The sequence below is a fragment of the Saccopteryx leptura genome, chromosome 6, assembly GCF_036850995.1.
Source record: "Saccopteryx leptura isolate mSacLep1 chromosome 6, mSacLep1_pri_phased_curated, whole genome shotgun sequence".
In the NCBI taxonomy this organism is placed as follows: domain Eukaryota; kingdom Metazoa; phylum Chordata; class Mammalia; order Chiroptera; family Emballonuridae; genus Saccopteryx; species Saccopteryx leptura.
The window spans coordinates 169,991,322-169,995,875 of record NC_089508.1 but is presented as its reverse complement, the minus strand read 5'-3'; the positions used below and the strand labels follow the sequence as shown (position 1 = coordinate 169,995,875).

The 4,554-nt window shown below is 36.2% G+C and overlaps 1 non-coding gene across 1 annotated transcript; it reads right to left on the bottom strand.

Moving 5' to 3' along the window:
• Window positions 1-2,639: 2,639 nt before the first annotated feature.
• Window positions 2,640-2,715, bottom strand: TRNAD-GUC (transfer RNA aspartic acid (anticodon GUC)). The gene has a single exon. It is a non-coding gene; the product is annotated as a tRNA-Asp (tRNA).
• Window positions 2,716-4,554: the final 1,839 nt, after the last annotated feature.

The window sequence follows — 4,554 nt, the reverse complement described above, 5'->3', positions numbered from 1 at the left end:
ATGTAATATATGACCTATACATAATTTAGCATATTAATGTTCAGAAATTCTGTACATTATAGGGCCTAGAACATAATTTAGAATTAGCGTTCTAAAATCAGAGTTTCTAAGTAATATAATCTTAATAAATTTCCTACTTTAGAAAACATACAGCATACATAATTTTCTATAAAAAATTATTTCCTGAACAAAAATGATTAACGATGCATAAATGTATTATATCTTGTGGGTTCTTATTCTCTGTCACCCTCAGATCCCTAAGTGGTTGAAGGAATACAATGAATACTTAAAAGGTTTATTTATAGTTAAATGAAAAACAATCCTAGTACAAAGAACCTTATGAGGAAATTGATATTAGAAAATTACTTACATTTCCAGGAACATTATAGTTGTTCAAGAAATGACATGAGTGAGTCTTATAGTACCTGTCTACTCTTGTAGATCACTGAAGTTCCATCTTATTTCAAAATTTCAAAGTCAATCCCATGAGCCACCTGATCTGTCTAATGGAGCTTTTCCTTTTTAGTCACTGTTATGTGCTTTATCTTTATGAAGAGTTGGTTTGAAATTTTTAAAAAGTGTTTTTGCTTTTGTTTTTTCTTTAGGGAAGGAAATTTCTTATGAATAAAGTATGTTCTATTATTAAAACTGTGGTGAGGCCTTACAGACTTGTCATTTTCTTTAGTTTTCATATATATATGTGTGTGTGTGTGAGTTAGGGATATTAAGTAGTAATTATCTAAAATTGTAGATTATTGAAGATCCATCTTAAGTTAAATCATTAAAGCAAAGCCCATGAACCATCTTATCTCAGTCTATTTAAGCACTTCCTTTATTGCCTCATGTTATATTATTTGCCTTTAAGAAGGTGTGGTATGAAAAGTATGTTTTGAAATTTTCTTTGTTTTATATATTTTTTATTTTTAAATTAAATTTAATGGGATGACATTGATCAACAAGAGTACATAGGGTTTCAGTGAACACCTCTATAGCATTTAAGCTGTTGATTGTGTTGTGTGCTCATCACCCAAAGTCAAATCATTTTCTGTCACTGTATATTTGTTGCTCTTTTCCTCCCTCTCCCTACCCTCTCCCCCTGGTAACTATTTTACTTTTATCTGCGTCCATGAGTCTCAGTTTTATATCCCACCTATGTGGGATATATATTTGTCTTTCTTTATTCCCCTATCCTAGTGGTCGGCAAACTCATTAGTCAACAGAGCCAAATACCAACAGTACAACGACTGAAATTTCTTTTGAGAGCCAAATTTTTTAAACTTAAACTATATAGGTAGGTACATTCCTTATCGAGGGAGCGTCCGCATGTGGTATTTTGTGGAAGAGCCACATTCAAAGGGCCAAAGAGCCACATGTGGCTTGCGGGCCGCAGTTTGCCAACCAGGGGTCTATCCCAGACCCCCTTTCCCTGGTAACCACTACACTTTTATCTATGTTCACAAATCTTAGTTATATATCTGTTGTAGTAATTAAATATATAGAAATATAGAAAAACAAGAAAAATATATAAAAGTAATTAAGATATAATATTAAAATCAATTAAGGAAGTGAAATAAAGTTACGCCACCTGGATAGGAATTAATATAGTGTGTACAAATATGATAAACAGACTCTGACTTTCCAGCAGGGCCCAGTTTGTGTGTGAGTGAAGTTATATATAGATAAGAAGTGGCTTGATGTCATAACTCTGTAAGTTAATATAAACAAGAAGCTTCCCTAGGAAGACCTTAAAAGCGGCTTGATGTAACATTTCAGTAGATTAACATAAAAAGGGCTCCCTTCAAGGAACTCCCAAAAAGGTGGTTTGAGGTAATAATCCTATAGATTGACACCTGTTAGAAGAAGTTGTAGGCCAGAAAAGGTACTAAAGCTAAGGGGACCCCCTGCTGCGGTAGTTGCCCAGACTCCAGCATGAACTTGGACTGTCTCCATGCCGCTCTGAGTTCTGACCAAAGACAGCCGAGAAGAGCACACCAACGGGGCCCCCTTAAGCTATACCCAGGCACGTCAAAAGGATTTGTGAGTAATTAATTGCCTGTGTGATTCTTGCAACTAACTTGTGTGTCAGTTGTGTCTTTCATCTGGTGGTGTCTTTTCCCTTAGTGCCAGCACAGGTAAGTAGAATCCTCATAGGCACCTCAAGAGTAGTCTCGAAGAGGCTGCCAGCCCTGCTGATAAGCAAGAGTGTCTCACTGCACGGGGAAGTTGAATCAGGGACGCTTGATGAACGTAGAGCTTGGGCTCTACTGGAACAATATCCCACCTATGTGTGAAATCATTCAGTTTTTTTTTGTTGTTTGTTTGTTTGTTTTTTTGTATTTTTCTGAAGCTGGAAACGGGGAGAGACAGTCAGACAGACTCCCGCATGCGCCCAACCAGGATCCACCCGGCACGCCCACCAGGGGCGAAGCTCTGCCCACCAGGGGGAGATGCTCTGCCCCTCTGGGGCATCGCTCTGCCGCGACCAGAGCCACTCTAGCGCCTGGGGCAGAGGCCAAGGAGCCATCCCCAGCACCCAGGCCATCTTTGCTCCAATGGAGCCTTGGCTGCGGGAGGGGAAGAGAGAGACAGAGAGGAAGGAGGGAGTGGGGGTGGAGAAGCAAATGGGCGCTTCTCTTATGTGCCCTGGCCAGGAATCGAACCCGGGTCCCCCGCACGACAGGCCGACGCTCTACCACTGAGCCAACCAGCCAGGGCCTCATTCAGTTTTTTAAACAGGGAGGGGAAATTCTTATTCACTTTGTATTTCAAAAAGTATGTTATCTACACATTTGTTAGTCTTCATAGAAATATGAGTTAGGAATAATTAAGTCCATTTTGTAAGAAGGAACTAACTAAGATTTAGGGCTTTAAATATACTAAAATATGCTATTGTGGTAATAAAAATAAATTTCACTAAACAGGATTGCTCTTTTTATGAGATTAGGCAGTTAGGCTACGCAAAATCAGTTTCTATGGTGATAAGCTGATGCCTTTGCCTAAATCGGGAAATCTAAATGTGGGTACATACAACCTTATTGTCTGATTGAAAAGAAGAATAAGAAAAGCCCTATAGAGCCTCATTAATTAGTATACTGTAATTATCCAGATAAATACATCAGTTATCTTTTTCCTCTATACCCATACCATAGTATGGCTCACTTCTTTCTGTCCCTCTCTTAGTCTGGAACAGGATTTATCTTGAGAACTCTGACAATTCTATACATACCAGAAGGCTTAATTACCAAACCTGTCTTTGGATGTCACACTTACTGATTTTACTTCTAGAAACTGTTTTCCACTTGACTAGGCCTACAGTAGATACTCCTTCATGATCTATCTGGCTTCCTGAATGTTATTATTTCTCTTCCTTTCTTGTCTAATAAGACCTTTAAGGAATCAAGATAGTAGAAATTTACTGTACTAGAGAGTTTCTGGGCGAAAAGAGAAGTGATAGATATTTAGTCTACTGAATGTGTGTTTGGATGGCAAGTGTGAGACTGAGGTACATTGCACATTTTTAAACATTAATCGTGTTGTGTGGTTGCTGACATACTTGGATACTTGAAAATGTTCCAATATTAATTTTTACATCTTTTCAATCTTCTATTTTTTATCAAAATACCTACTATAGCATATTAAAACACCCTACTATAGCAATGATGTATACAATTAAAATAAATATACATATATTTGAGAAGTACATTATAATATACTTTTACCATGTTCTAATATAAAAAATACTTGCTGACAACTGATCTTTGATTTACTCCTATGCTGTATTGTGGAGGCAAGTTTAATGAAATTCAGAGAAAAGAACTTGAATGAATGACAGGTATGACAAAGGAAGATCTAGAGACTAACATCCTAATATTCAGGATTATCAGTTTTCTATCTTTCCCTTGCTTCAAATGTCATGTCTCTATATACGATGTAATGCCTGAAATTAAGATATAATACTGTATTAAGTCCTACATTGACATCTCCGAGCCTTACAGGGCCCCAAAGACCTAACAATGAGTTCCCATGCTCCCTCCAGACATAACTCATATTCAGGATCACTGTAACTCATATCCTAAAACATACTTCCAATCAATCACCCTTGATAAAATAAATAAAATAAAATGAATCAAAATTTGTGGGATGAAGCAAAACCAGTTTTAGAGGAAATTTTATGGTATTAAACATGTAAGAAAAATAAAAGAGAGATGTCAAATCAACAACCTAAGCATCTATCTTACCAAAAAAATAAAAGTGAAGCCTAAAGCAAGCAGAACAAAAGAAATAATTAAAAGTAGGAGAGATATCAATGTAATTTAAAATAAGAAAATCATTGAGAAAATCATTGAAAACAAAGCTGTTCCTTTAAAAAAAGGTGAATAAAACTGAAAATGCTCTTGGTCAGACTAAACAAACAAACAAAAAGACAAAGAAAAATAAGAGAGAAGTATCTTAACTACTGATCATTAAGAAATTAATAGGATAATTAAAATTATCTAAAACAAACAAGTCTATGCACCGGAATTTGTTTATTTTAACAAAATGGATCTATTCTTT